At 35.8% G+C, this 15,599-nt stretch overlaps 1 long non-coding RNA gene across 4 annotated transcripts in view; it reads left to right on the plus strand.

The window, feature by feature from the left end:
- Window positions 1–20: 20 nt before the first annotated feature.
- Window positions 21–15,599, plus strand: part of LOC104910167 — a 69,454-nt gene continuing 53,875 nt past the window's right edge. For 2 of the 4 annotated variants that reach the window (XR_792867.2, XR_002113140.1), the window contains exons 1-4: window positions 21–3,053; window positions 4,951–7,746; window positions 8,510–8,655; window positions 11,734–11,887. This is a non-coding gene — a long non-coding RNA (uncharacterized LOC104910167). Of the gene's footprint in view, window positions 3,054–4,950; window positions 7,772–8,509; window positions 8,656–11,733; window positions 11,888–15,599 lie in introns of all 4 variants that reach the window. The other 2 variants (XR_002113143.1, XR_002113141.1) reach the window with 2 other exon arrangements.

The following is a 15,599-nucleotide window of genomic DNA, read 5'->3' on the forward strand; positions in this document are numbered from 1 at the left end:
ATATTGGTGAAATATATTGTGCACAGAAAATTGCAAGTATGGGCAGATGAAAATTATGTGTGAATATTTCAAATTTGAGAAAATTTGGAAATAAATAAAATTCAGCATTTTAATTTGATATTTTCAAAGCAAACTTTTAGACTATTCTTAATTTCAGAAATACAATTAACTTTTAAAAAGTAAAACAAATGTTGAAAATATATGTTGGGACAAACAGCAGCCTAAAATATAATTTTAAAAATTCATTCTGCTAAGAGTATCATAAACATGATCTTCTCCAAGTGAAATTTCCCCAAAGCCCATTAATATAGCAGAGCATATCACTGAAGGGAACAATAAGCTCTGTACACTCACATAACCTTTCTTGGTTTTCTTCTTTTGCAGTGGACTCACTGCAGAGTAGGGTTTTAGATCTTTTTCACTATAATTCATTTGTCCAGACAGTAAGACTACTCAGTAATAGGATCAGAGAATCACAAATGTTTTCTATTATGATAGGATTAGTATTCTGATCTTTTCTGAATATCAAGGTGTGTATGAAGTGTTCCCAGCTCTGTGCTATATATACTGAATCCTTTTTCTACATGTTGACTTAATTTTAGAAGGGAGAAACGTGAGTGATTTACTACTGTCTTATTCATATTGGGGTCACTGAACGCATAAAATTCCTTTTACATTTACTTGTGGCATGGTCACCAAAAGCAAGCAGAAATTCCCACTGTTCTGCTGTGGGTTCTGATCAGGTAACAAGAGGCCAACTCTTTTCTTCTTTCCTCACATTTTTCCCCCTAGACTTCCAGTTTGATGTCATTTCTCTTAAGCACTTACATCTAGAGGTATTTAGGAATAGCTAGTGGAGGTGCTAGCATGCCAGTGGCTTACTGTTGTGTGCCCTCAGCACTTCCCCAAACACCTGCATGCATACTAATTTGTCTAGTAGCCTAAATGTATGCCTTTATATCTGGAGCCAAAAGTGGTGCAAAATGGCCTTATTAGAGAAAGACAAAGGAAATAAATGTACTTGACAGTTTTTTAAGACTACCTGGGGACAATACCACATTTACGGATTGTTCCATACTCAAACATCTCCTATCCTGCCCTCCATATGAAAACCTGAGCTTACAGAGGATTCTTCAATCCGTGCATGGAAAAAGATTATGTTGCTGTAGGTCATGTGGCTGCTGAGGGACAGGGATTAAATCCAACTCTATTTGAGAACTTACTTCTTGTGAACTCATGAAATATCCTTAAAAGTATTGAGACAACAACCACTAAAATCATCATGCAGATGACATGATTGGACTTCAGCGTAGGTTCTACACTATACAGATTGCTTTGTAAGTGTTGTGTTTAGAGAGCAGGCTTCTGTGGTCTGCTTTTTCTAAACCAAGATTTTTTAATCTGTTATTCTTTGTTGAAACAGCTGTAATATCATTCCCTAAGAAGACTTATATGCTTTCATTTTGAGTCCACACATTATTAAGCACAAATTCATTTTAGTTTCATAAAACATTAAATAGCCTGCCAGATAAAACTGGTTTTGTTTCCCACATGTATAGAGTTGTTTGGTTGTCATAACAATGAAAGCAAATATAAAATATGTAAAGTGTAATTAAATCACTCAGTTTATTTGTAGTGCTAATGCCATTATTTGGTTCAAAGGATTTCATTAAATCATTGAAAATTCAGGAACAAGTTATGAATGATCTAGGAAGATGCTACTGTTAAATAGCAGATGTGACTGAAAGATTGACGCACATGATGTCAATTAAAACACAATACTATAGCTCACTAGGGAAAGCTGAGATAATGATACAGCCCAAACCTTGATTTACTCAATTCTGTTTTCAGTGAAACTGCTTACTAAGCCAATGGGAGTTTTATCTGTGCTAGGAATATAAGATCCTTACCAGAGTGACTTGCACGGTCCCAAGCAGACAACAAACCTGTTGGAAATAAGATTTCTGATCAATATTTTATGCACTGTGACAAGCTGGCATCTTTCATTTATCAGAATTTTTCCCTCTAAAGTCAATGAGGTTTTGTCATTTGATTTAATTGTACTAGGCTAAAGCTCTGTTTCTGCAGCAAATATACTGAGCATGCAGGTCACAAATTGCCAAAATGTGTGAATTTGTATGTAGAGTCATTGGTTTCATTAACATTGTTCATCTGACAGAAATTAAGGGGAACAATTCCTTCTTGGAACAAATCTTGCCCATGTGTGCACTTCTCAGCTCCCAACAAGCACAGCTTAATTTCCAACATGCTCTGATGTACTCAAAAAAGTCAGGCTATTATTTTGTCCTAAACACTCACAATTTAATTGAAAAAGGAATTTTCTCATAAACTTGGATTAAAATGTGCCTGCTTCCAGGTGCTAAGTGTATTCACTGCTGTAGCAGGCCCTTTCTTAATGTCAGGCAAGGACAGTAGTGGCATAATGAGCTGGTAAGCTTGCCCAGGAATGCCCTGTAACAGGATGCTTTCATTCTTCTTTCCAATGAATGTTTGCACTATTATTTCTGCAAAGAGCAGTCTGTGACTGGAAAAAAAAGGAGCAAAGAGGGAAGTTGAAAGTGAAAGTGATAACCAAAGGACTATCTATTTTATTCAAGTTATTTAAACCTGAACAAATGTTCACTTGTTTGTTAATGGTCTGATATAAAGCTCACAGAAATCCATAATAGTTTTTTCCATGACTTTTGCAGATTTGAATGAAGCCTTTCTCACTCTTAAAATACATTTTCCTGTCTTCTTTGCTCACCTATAATTCAGCTGTGAGATCACATACAAGTACCATGAATTCAGAAGTGTAATTGCCCTACTGAGAAAATAGTGAGAATAGATTAATTAATATCTTCATATTTCATCTTTTATATAATGTCTTTGTTATAACTGAGATTGTCCTCTTATAATATTGCCATTTTCTCCTGGTTTTAACAGGGTGTTACACTTGAAAAGGTCAATTATGGTAAGTTTGAAAAAAAGACATAAGTTTGAAGATGAACAACTGACATTTAACCTACGTGATGATGCTCTGCTTTTAAACTGTGAGTTTGATTAATTTAAAACCAATTTGGATCCATTCTTTGTTTCATTGCCCATGCAGTAAAACTCCAGAAATTTGACTCAGGAGAGAATATTTCAAGATAGAATAGATGCTTAGTAGATATATATGTCTCACTCTCATAAATTCTCTGAAGTACTGTAGCAAATGTAATTAAATTAAGGAAGTCCTTTCTTAATTTTTTTTCTTTTGCTGTTCTGTGATAGTTATGGATAGAAATTAGAAACAAGGTCTGTTTCCTGTAGAACGTCTCCCTTGTATTTACTGCCTCTCTTATGGAAGGTGTATGTGTCTATGACAATCCACTGCTGTGTTAGTACTAAACAAACTCTTACTAGTAAATCTGTAACTTGTTCTAATTGGATCTCAGCTGGAATGACAGCACTATTGCTTCATGGATGATGTTTCATCCATGGATGATGTATTTAAGACTTTACTCTGAGATCATTGACTAGAAATAGTATCCTAGCTGAAGTTAACAGAACTATTTTTTAATAAGGGAGTATTTGTACTGAGCAGGCACCATGGGAACCATCACTTAAATATTTGTTTCTTTCTTAACTACCTTGATGTAGAGTACAGAAATCTGTATTTTGATAATTGTGAGCATTTAGAAAATAAATGGGAGATAAAAGAGATGGCTTTTTGATTGTTTCTGTCTTTAGAGTTGAGATGGCTTTATCTAATGTACAAGCATGGATGTGGTCATATAGTTCTCCAGTTACTTCTTATTTTTGAATCTGTGCTTATATTTAGCTGCCCCCTCACTGGTTACTAGTCCTACACCTGCAAATAAAAGTCCATCAGCTTCTCCTCAGCGTCTTCCTTCACCTTCCTGGAACTCCCATTGTAATTTTTTTCAACCAGATAATATGCATTCCACAGAAAAACTTTGTAAGGCGTCAATATTTCTACATTAGGTTAAATTGCAATCAGTGTGAATCAGCACAGTTTCTCTTTGGGTCTTTTTCAGCTTCTGAGCATTCAGGCATGACTACAGGTCAGGAAACCCCTGCTCTCATTGTGTTGCTTTAGCCTGTCCTCTTTCCCGTTATAGCATACGATATAGACTACGTATCTGTTAACAGCAAACTGTTAGCTTTGAACAAGTTCTGTATCAGGTGATGATACAGCTAAACTTGAGGTGTGTGTGTCTTCTGTATAATAAATTTGTCACCTGAAAAAAAAATAATTTTAACATACAAAACAACTGGTTATTTTATCACAAACTGACATGATATTCAGTTTTTCTTCAGACGGCTATTTAGGTTCTTCCTGTCCCCCCACCTGCCTTAGTCATTCACCGCAATGGGAAAATGACCAAAGTAAACATATATAATGACACAGCTCAGTTCATTTCACTTTTGTGATATTGCAGGGATTGTTTTTATTTATTCATTTATTTGTTCATATTCATGTCTAAATACATCCCAGAAGTGAGCTTCATAAGTCTTGTTTTAAAATTTCTCACAATGGCAAAACAGTACATATCACTCAGGTCTGCAGCTGTCCCAGCTGCCTTTTACAGAATAACCTGAACTCTCACCTGTGGTAGATTTACTGTGTGCAGGGAAGTTCATCTCCATCATAAAAAAATTATGTAGCAAGACTGACTTGGATGAAAGTGCTCCAGCTTCTGTGTGCATTTCTGTCTAGATATTTTTGAAGAAATAAAAGCTTGCTCTCTTTTCTCAGCTCTTTTTTTTTTTCAGTGTCTCATTTTCCTCTCTATTTATCTGTGTACTAATGCACTCTAGGATACTGTTCTCTACTCATATCTGTCTCATAGGACTACTGCTTAAGCCTACAGTGTCACAGAGCAGCTGGTAGTATTTAGTGACCTCCTGCTCTATCAAATGAAATTGATTTTCCTCTTCCAGGCAAGTGAAAAATCCATAATGGTCTCCATCAGAGAACATTCAACTAGAAATTGAAGTTATAAGGAGAAGACACAACTCGCCAGACATCATACATGACAGTGTCTTTTCTGAATATCAGAGAAAACAGACTGTGGTAAAGAAGTTCTCTAGAGGTTTGCAAAATAAAAATATAAATAAAAATAAAAAATAAAATCCAACCTAGTAAGGATTTGCTGGTGAGTTTTCTTTCTTTTGTTGTTGAATTCCCCTGATAATATTTCACCATTGCGAACTCATATACAATTAGCTACATCATGTGTCCACAAATGTGTCCAGAAGTTTGCAAACACTTGCAATCTATAGCCCCCCAGCATAACAGGGGAAATACTACCCAAGTATTAGTGCATAGGTGCATTTCTCCTGATAAAAAGAACAACTTGCGGTCTTCTTTTGGTTGCAGCGATTCATCTGTTCTTCCACAGAGTTAAATTATGGAAAAGTAGGTATTTACGAGAAGTATTTATGCAAATAACCTTTCAATACAATGAGATCAGGAAGTGCCACATCTTTCTGGACTTCAAATTACTATCATTCTGGACACCAGTACTTCTTGAGCACTCTCTCACCCTAAGGGTAAGCTCAGGATGCATGTTTTCATCTTTGGGTCTAAAGCTTTGAACTTAATTCCTGCTATATATAAGAATGATCAGAGATATCATCCAATCTCCAGCAAAGATTATTTCCTTGATCATAGTTTTTTTCACAGTAGCTCATACCCAAATAATAGCTGAGGATTATGTGCACTAAAACCTAATGTAATACACTTTGACATTACAAGAGGAAACAGAGAAAACTTGGTCAATATAGCTCACCTTGATGGGTGCTTAGCTGTATGAAGTGTTCAGTCATCATAATCTTGGGTAACCTGCACAGAATACAATCAGGTTAAAGGCAGTAGAGTATACGGTCACATTAATACCAAGGGGAGACATTTTCCAACAAACTAAAGAACACCTTTTCTGGGAACAATGTTGTTTCTTTTTCTCTGGAAAGCTGGATGGAAAATTTCAGGCAAATGTATTCACTGTAAAAGAAATTAAAACAGACATTCACATAACTGCTGAGGGCAGTCACAAAATAACCACAGTCACTGGTTAGTATTGTTAGGAGTATTGTTTAAGCATAAGCAATTTCTTAATTTATCATAATTGCCAGTGAAAACACCACACACCAGCAGGCAGAAAAGTAGGGATTTGATAAACTGAAGTCTTAGATCACCCACTCACTTGTGCTATCTCCTATACAGTATAGCCTCAAGGCTGTTAGAAGTAATATAATTGCATATAAGATGAGAATATGAATATCTTACTTTTTTATTACATAGAAGAGTAATCATCATTGGTAACTATCACTTGTTTTATTGTATCATCATTTTATCTATTAATGACTATATTAATGACAATGTTTTCTTGAAATTGAGATAGATTGTGACATTGTGGAAGTCAGACTTTGTCTTGAAGCAGAGCACAATACAAAAGACCTGTAATCATTGCCTCATTTTAAATGTTATTTCTCTGATATTCAAGTTTTTTGAGGAGGCAAAGACCATGGGAGAGTTCTTTAATGCCAGCAAGAAAGATCCAGCTCTGTAGTTTTGGAGTTGTACACAAGCAACTACACAAGCAAGAGTGTATGGGATGCTAAAGACCAGACAAAAACTTTGGGGGCAATTGTGACAGAGATGAAGTACAGAAGCTCTCCTGCTTTTCAGAACACACTGTTTCACCTCCAAAATTACTTTAAAAATATGTGTGTTCTTATCAATGTATTTTATACATGCAGAGATGAATGTACATATGAGATAAAGAATGCATAGACTAGGACTAGGCATAGTTCTGTATGTAACGGGAGGGTATGTCTGCCATTCAAAGAAAATTTGTGTCGTTTACTATCTGAATTAGCTGAAAAATTAAAAGAATAATAAATGAAAAATTATTATGATTTTGAAATGGGTTAACATTTCATGTTCATGCCTGAAGAAATAACTTTTGTTAGACACCAGTATTCAACTACTGTTATGGTCTATCTGTGAGAGATAGCAAGAAAATCTATACTGGGTGGTACTACAGTGATTCACCTTGCCTAGTGTTCTGCCTTCATGGTAGCAAAAAGAGTTGCTAGTCAGTAGGGAGAAACATATGAACCTATGAATCTTTTTAAGACTGTTCTCCCTATTCTTACCAACAACCACAGTCATTGTATTGGGTATATCAGACACTACATGCACACATGTTCTCTATACTATCCGTTTATAGATCTGCTCATACATTTGTTGACTTTTCCCTTTCACAACCACTCATACTTTGCCACTGTGGCAACAATTCCTAAAGTTCACCAACTTCTCTATGAAAACATATATTATTTGTCTTTTTTAAGGTGCAGTTTGGAGTAAATAACTCCCACAGTCGACCAGTCCACCACTTTAATCATCATGTCACACCTTACACACCTACTCCTCATCAAGTTGAGTAGCACCAACTGCTCAGCCTCTTCACATATGTTGGCTGCTTGATCCCCTTGCACCTGTAGCCCTTTTCTGCTTCTAGCTCTGTCTTCTTGGGATGTGAAGTCCAGAAGTGACTGAAATATTCAATATACGAGTATCAAAACTAAAGTGGCAAAACATGACTCTGTCTCATTCTTAAAGTCCTTACTGACAATGCTCAGTATTTTGTTGTCTTGGTAGTTGCTGCTGTGCGTGGATGAGATAACTTCAGAGAAAAATCCATAGTGACTCCTCTGTCTCTTTCCTGAGCTGTAAGTCTCCATTCTAATTTCAGCAGTAAGTAAGCATGTTTTAGATTATTTAGTCTAACATGGACACATTTCCTTTTACAGCTGAGACCAGAACTCATATGTCCTTTGCTCCTTCCACCTCCCTCAGACAGATCCATGCAAAGAACTTGTCCTCTCTGCTAATTTTCTCTACCACATATTTTATCAATTCCTAGAATTCAGGCAGAGAAGAAAAGGATTAATCATTATTGTTATTGTTGTATACTACTGCATTTGGGAACTAAAATTTACCTTTCTTTTTGTTGGCCCTTTGCCCTCTATATTTACTTCTCTTGCTTTCAAATACAAATCTGGAGTAAGAAGAAAAGCAAATATTGTCTCTTCCAGGGTAACAGCTGTGGGATAAGTGCTCTCTTCTTACCTCCCACCATAAGGGCAGAAGTCATGTCTGTTGTGGCTTGTGTTTTACATTTGCTTGACAGGCACTGAACAATGTACTTCCCTGAAGTGCACTCTTTCTTTAGTTTGCTCTTGGAGAACGATGCTTTCCTAATGGAATGTGAGGCTTTAAAGGTCCTCCATATCTACTTGTATTTATTTAAAGCTACCTGTATTTATTTATTTATTTTTAATCAGATCGAACACATTACTTCTGTATTGCAGAAAGGTGATTTGAGGTTTCTTTAGAATTAGTCCCACGGCCAGCTGGGGCTATTACAGATGTTTCAAAGGGCTTATTCTAGAAATCCAGTTTTGAAATGTCACAATGTTTTTCTATTTCCAGCAGCACAGTGAGAGTCCACAACAAGGCCTTTCTAAGGGAGAAAAAAAAGAGAGAAAAAAAATCCTGCAATTTAGGTTGCCTCATAAGGACCTCATGCAGTCCATGCAACTCATAGGACCTGAGTAATGGAATTTCCAGAAAACAAAGTAAAGAAATTAAAGTTGCAATTAGTATTTGACTGTACTTTGTAGTTCATGTATGAAAACAAAAAATTGCTAAATGTTTGTTCTGTAACAATTGTACAGATTCCATGGTCTCGGAATTGTACCTCATGAAAAGTCGTCTACTAATAGAAGCATAAACCTCACATTAAACAGACCTAACTCTACTAATTTATAACATGTCCTTCCAACCTATCCCCTGCAATTTTCTCACTTCTTTCATTTCTTCATACTTTTGAATTTGTTGTACCCTACTGTCACTTTCAGGCAGATCATGGGAGAATTGAATCTCCATCATATAATTTCTCTTTTCCTGAAATGGGCAATCTTTAGTGGCTTAAGATACTAAAAATTGGTTTGCTTTAAATGGATCTATCCTCAAAACATGGAAAGCTTACAAATTCCTGGGGAAAAGAAAATGTACTTTTGAACAATGTCATTCCTCAGTTTTGTTAATCCCCCTCTTTTTCTTTAATAATGTCATTCCTGTTTCAGTGTCCATTCATTGGGAAGTTATGGCTAAAGAGAGAAGGTGTGATTGCACTGCGTTTATGAAAACACATGATACTTCAAAAACAAATATCAGTTTTGTGCTGCAATAAAGTCAGCAGGTGTCCCTGATTCCTCTGCTATCTCATGATTGTATCTACTGCCAAGAGTATACTCTAATTTACTGATACTCTTACTGTGCAGCTCAGAATATGTAGGCCCTACTCCAAGTGATTGTAAGTCTTGCTTCTTGTTGGACACCACCAGAATCTCTGTTTCATATGTTTAAATAGCCTCATTGGCAAGTTATTGGCTATTCGAAGATGGATATCCTATTTCTTATTGTGAGCTGAAGCTCACAGAAGCTGATCGTCAGTCATGCTCCCTGAAGAAGGCTGATATCAGACTAGTGGAAAATCTCTTAACAAAATCATTTTTTGTTGATACAAACTCAACAATTAATTAATACAGCAATATATGTGATAACTTCTGTGAAAGCGAACAACTTCTGTGAACAAAATTTGTTATGTTAGTAGAATAGCAGAGGATTGACTAAGTGCAGAAATGGCAGTGAGAATTGACTTTAGTACTAATGCAATTATGTACATGACTTTTGGAAAACTGGTAATCCCAACTCATAAACCAAACCAACAACTACCTGGCTTTGTGTGTGTTTCACCACCACCTAAATCCACAAGGTCTATAGTATAGCTCTCCTACAACTAAAAATCTGACTCCCAGTAAGCCTGAAATTATCTACAGTACATATAGGATAATCACTGTGATATTTTTTTATTTTCCTTTTTATAAACACTTGAGTCATCACTCTAACTACACATTTTATAGTAAAATAGATGTAGGTCCTCAACATATTCCACATAATTTACAAAATATTTTGAATTTCTATTGAGTCCTCAATTTTTTAAAAGCATTTTGAATTCACAGGATAAAGAAATAGGGGGAAAAAATATAAAAATACATTTACCTTTATTCACTGTAAGTTGAGCTAACTAAAAGCACAGTTGCCTGAAAACTTTGATGTGGTTCAATAGACACTGAGCTCCAGTTTTCTCTACAAGCAATACCATATGGTCTGGAATGACACATGCTGATCTTTGTTCCTCAGGCTGTCCAACCCAGGAATTTAACATCAGATTTTGAAACGTTATTTCTAGCTAGGGGAAAGAGGGCAACAACAGCAAGTATGGATACCAAAAGGATTTGCAGAAATATATTTCTTAGAATGAAATTTCTTGTCTGAAGTATAAGACACAGACTTCACAGAATTCGCAAACTAATTTATTAAGTCTTTAGGCTTTGGATTCCTCAGGAGGATGGGTGATGTGAAGCAATATCCAACCATCAAAGGAATAACACAGCAGTCTTCTGGTGGTAGATTTTTTTTTTTTTTGCTGGCAATAGGATCTGAAGTAAGGGAGTACTTTCATGCAAGGGATATCTTATTTTTTGGCAGATGTTATAAGGAAAAGATTGTCCCTTGTATGACTTAAATTCACCCTTGGTTCACTCACTCTTATACTTTGATTCTTCTTGTCTACCTTAGGTAAACAAATATAAGTAATGCAGTAGATCAATATTTCTGTTGAAGAAGACAGAGTTTGACTGAATCTTAATGTACTGACTTGCATTCCTGATTATGCTGTTTATCTGTAAATACCACTTAAATGACAGTGAAGCAGAATGTGCAATTTTATTTCTCCTTAAGAAGCAAGCTTGAAATCATTTTTCAAGTATTCATGTAATAAACGTCCATGGAAATTACTATTACAATTAATAATATAAAACATCTGTAAATGTTGACTTTTCTTTAATGCATAAATGAGATGAAAATGTTGTGGAGTTTTTGTTTGTTTGTTTGTTTTACATATAAATCAAACTCTGAAAAGATACCAAACTCATCTTTTAGTTCTATTTGGCCTTGCTACATGCATCTCATTATTATATGAGTCTATGGCATTTAAGATCTAAAAAGGAGATGACTGAAAGAAGGATACACTTAGATGGATACATAGAGAGAAAGGGCAGTGTTCTTTTTATATGATTTGAATCAAGTGAGGAAACGATGGGTTTGGGCCTTATGGGGAATGCATGTTAAACATCGGGCTAAGTTCCAGGTGGCTGGTGAAGCAATGGGATTAATGGGAGGATGTAGATCTCCTGCCATTGAAAGTCTATAACTACAGCTCTCTGAAAAGCCTGCCAAAAACATTGCTGTTCTAGAAAGGACTTGCCGACCAGATGAGACACCTTGAACCTGATTTTTTCTCCACCCTTTTGTTAATGCTTCTCTTTGTGCATGGTAGTCACTGTTGCCAGCTGCAGCTTTGCCACTGAATTACAGTAGAAACCAATATGTTCAGATTTCAGTGAAAATGCTGGGGCAGCATCACAGGTTGCTATTGTCCCTTTAAGTCTTTCATTTCATGATTGTAATGAAGCAACTGCAAAAGTTATTACTTATGTGTTAATCTTCTCTTTTCTCATAGTTACCAGCACTTGACCAGCAAATCCATGATGCTTACCTAATGCCTTCCTTTTCTCTTCATTCTGTAGGTACATGTTTATATCTGCTTTTCATTCCCTGCAACCTGCCACATCTGCTAATGAACTCTGAGGAGCAGCATTAACTAGAATTTAACTGTGAATAGAACAGAATGTACTTGTGAATAAAACAGATCCCATCTTATGCCACCGAAGAACATGATGGGTAAGTGCAGGTGCTATTTCCAGGCCACTAATGTGTGCTTTGTATTTTTGCACAGTTGTTTGCAATTCATGCTGAGATTGGGAGGATATTGGTTTCTAGTTTCACACTCTCCTTGAATTTCAGTGGTATAGAACTTCTTAATCTCTGGAAATATGTTAAAATCCTCATCTAAACCCTTCTAAAAATAATGATAATACACCTACAGACCTGGCCATTCTGGCGAGTGTTAAAAGCTAATGGCATTGGCAGTGCCTTTTATCCAAAGATATAAAAAAAATTGTTTTTAACTTGTAAACTTGAAAAATACTTTGCCTTTTGCAAGCAAATCTATTGTCTTGAAAGTCTTGAAAACACATAAATAGACAATAAACCCTGCACAGGTTCTCTGCTGTTATCCTGAGGGGCAAAGTATTAAGTTACAGGTGCAGTAAAATGCTGATACAAAACTGTCCTTTAAAGCAACGGATTTTCTCACTAAGAATGTAGTTGGTCTTGCACTAGATTTTTTTTTTTTTTTAAGGAATTTTTATTGCTTCTTTTTCATCTTGGAATTAGAGGTTAATGTTTCATGAAAGAGATAATGAAAACGACTTGGGAGTCATCAAACAAAGAAACTTCTAGAAGTTAAGTTAAAAAAAATTCCTCCCTGCTTGTCTCTTGTATGTCTGAGTCACCTTTTTACTACCTCCTATGGAGAAATGACAGATTCAATATGTGCTTGATCTAAACAACTGAGGTGTGTAACACAGAAAAGTGTGGGGAGGATTTATTTCAAATAAAGCGCCTCTGTAGAACAGGAAATATTTGAACATAAATTTTAAAGGGAAGTTGGCAGATAATGGGTTTGGGTTTTGCAGGCACAGTCTACTAGTAATTCTTATTGTTAACTGACCTGGTATGATGTAGGCACACAGCTGAAATAGGTACACTTACAATTCTGATGCTGATTTTGATAAGGTAGGCTAAGATTCTCATTTACATCCTTCTCTTCTTGAAGTTGCATACATATTGTCTTAAACATTGGTATAGGCTAAGAAATTCAAAAGATGGCTGCCAAATAATACTCAGCTTCTTAGATGAAAAACGCGATTTTACAGTGCAACCAAGTATGCTCATACAGAAACTTGCAAGATTTAGTAACATTTTAAATTTTCTAACCTCTTTACTAATTTCTCTCTCTCAGAAGAAAAAAAAACCTACTAAAGTTGGATTTGAAACACAAATTTTCAAACTTTTAAACCGTATTACTCCAAACTTCTGTTTCAATTTTCAAGTTAACTATCTACCCTAGGCTAACAACTTGTCTGATATGATAAATGTCTTTCTTATTAAATTGAGAACTGACATTACAGTTCCTAAAGCAATTATTTGGATTTGGAAGCCTGAAATATACTTTGTGAAATCCTGGTAAGCCAAACAGAAGTGTTCAGTATTCCAGGTCTTTGTAAGTATGTGCCAAGATTTCTGTGATGGAGATAACTAAGCTACTTCTACAACAATCTTAATTTACATTAAAATATTTGTAAGAAGCTTATGACTAAGTTCTTACTTGTCAATATTTTCTAGTACTTTTCTTGTTGGACCTACGATAGCAGATGGTATTACAGCATTCTTTCAGAAACATACTAGTAAATACATTAATGGAAACAGTAGTTCTTTTCCTTTTGTTTTCTGACTGCTTTTTACCTGGCTATTTTTTTCTAAAAGTTATAAAGTTAAAAGGTTTATTAGGCCTCAGCCATTTAATATCTTTCCCTCACCTCATATGCTAATACAGCTGTGCTTTTAAAATACTTTTCTTTGGAAGGGTTGCAATGATGAAAACTTAGGCAAATCTGCCTCAGGGTTATTTCCACCTCAGAGGCCTGCCCTAACAACAAAAACACAATTCAGTTATCCAGTTGTTTGAATAAAGAACTATTTCGTGAATTTCCAACTTCAAAGGAGTGAGTTTGATTTGGATGCAAATTCCTTTTCCTACTTTACACAGTTATCATTTGTGTATGTGTCACTGAGGACAAGATGCTTCCAGCTTGGCTGATATAATTGTACTCATACATACTTTCAGTCCTCAGAGAAACAGATACTGTATATTTTGCCCATATATACAGAGATTAAAAAAATAGTATCTATTTTCAGTATGTCAAGAGGTCATTTTCTTCTCAAAACTGCCTCAGGTTTTTGAGAATAAATATACTGTTTTCCATCACAATGCCTAGAGTTATGAATCACATGAAACCATATTGAACACTGGAGTAAAGTTTACTTGACAGCTGGCTGCAAGGGAAATCATCACTTCCAAATACTATACTAGCAAATTCAATGATAGCTTCACTATGTTTTTTGTAGTTGGACAGCTTTTTCTTTTTTCTCTTGCTTCATTGGATAGTTCTGTTTGAAACAAAAGTCAGACCCTGTGGAGTCTTATTCATTAAAACTAACTTTTAATTGAAACAACGCACCTGAAGCATGACTACTCTTGGTTCTGTGTATTCATGTGGCACAGAATAAAATAGTCCATCAATTCAGTCTTGTTACTCCTTGTCAAATCACTTCCCTTGGTAACTGTACCTGTAGAATGCTGCATCTGAATTCATGTTCAGAATTTTGAGCAGAGATCCCAAAAAGCATTGTTCTGATATTAATTTTCATGTCTGAATGTGAAATCTTCTTTTTTTGCTGTACAAATAATCTTCCATGGCAGACACTGAAATTTCAAAGTTTAAATTACTTTTGAGCCTAATTCCTATGCTTCTCTCTATGCTGTAACACTCATCCTATTACTTTTTGGTACAATTTACCAATGGATAGTACAGAGGAAATATCAGTGCTGCCTTGTCTAATCAACTACCTGCAAATACATCTTAAATCATGCAGTGAACTGAGAAGAAGGGTGTTTCTGGACGCTAAAATGACTGCATCTCAATTTAAGCTGATATTCTGCCATGAGTTTCTTGGGATAGCATCACTTATAAGCTGCTGCTTTGTGTTTCCACCAAACAGCATTGGGCAGAGGTTAAAAGCATTCCAATGCTGAGTGGCTAGAAGTGAAGACAGACATAAAGATGCTTGCTACACCTAGTGCACAATCAGGATCAGATAGAGCACACTGTCCAATACTATGTCCCTTAGAGTGCCTGTATATCCCCAAGAGTGGAGATGTCACAAGCTCTCTCAGTAAACCATTCCAGTGTTTGACTGGCCTCATATTATAGGAGAGTTTTCATAAGTTCAGATAGAAATTTCTGCATTTTTATTTGTTTTAAATCTATGCCTCTTGTCCTGTCACTGGGCTCTCACCGTGGTCTCACTCCCTCTTCTTTTTTCCCAACCATTAGATATTTGTACACATTGATAAGATCCTCACTGAGGATACTCTTCTCCAGGTTCAACAGTCTTAACTTTCTCAGCCTTTCTTAATATGGGAAACTCTGCTCTGTCAGTCATCTTTGTGGTCCTTTGCTGCACTCAATACCATGGACTCCCAAGAAAATTTGAGAGAAAAGGCAGGCAGGAAATGATAACATGGTATTGTAAGAGAGAAAGATAATGCAGGAAAATCCCATATTTTTAAACAGAGTTTATTTATAAAGGAAGAGATTGTGAGGTAGAGGAGCTGGCTTTTCCTGAGTCAGCGAGGGAGAGTGAGTCAGAGTCATCATTAATATCACTCAGGGTGTTTGAGATGCAACGGGTCAAATGGTGTAGAAAA

This window comes from Meleagris gallopavo, chromosome 3, assembly GCF_000146605.3.
Source record: "Meleagris gallopavo isolate NT-WF06-2002-E0010 breed Aviagen turkey brand Nicholas breeding stock chromosome 3, Turkey_5.1, whole genome shotgun sequence".
Lineage (NCBI taxonomy): Eukaryota > Metazoa > Chordata > Aves > Galliformes > Phasianidae > Meleagris > Meleagris gallopavo.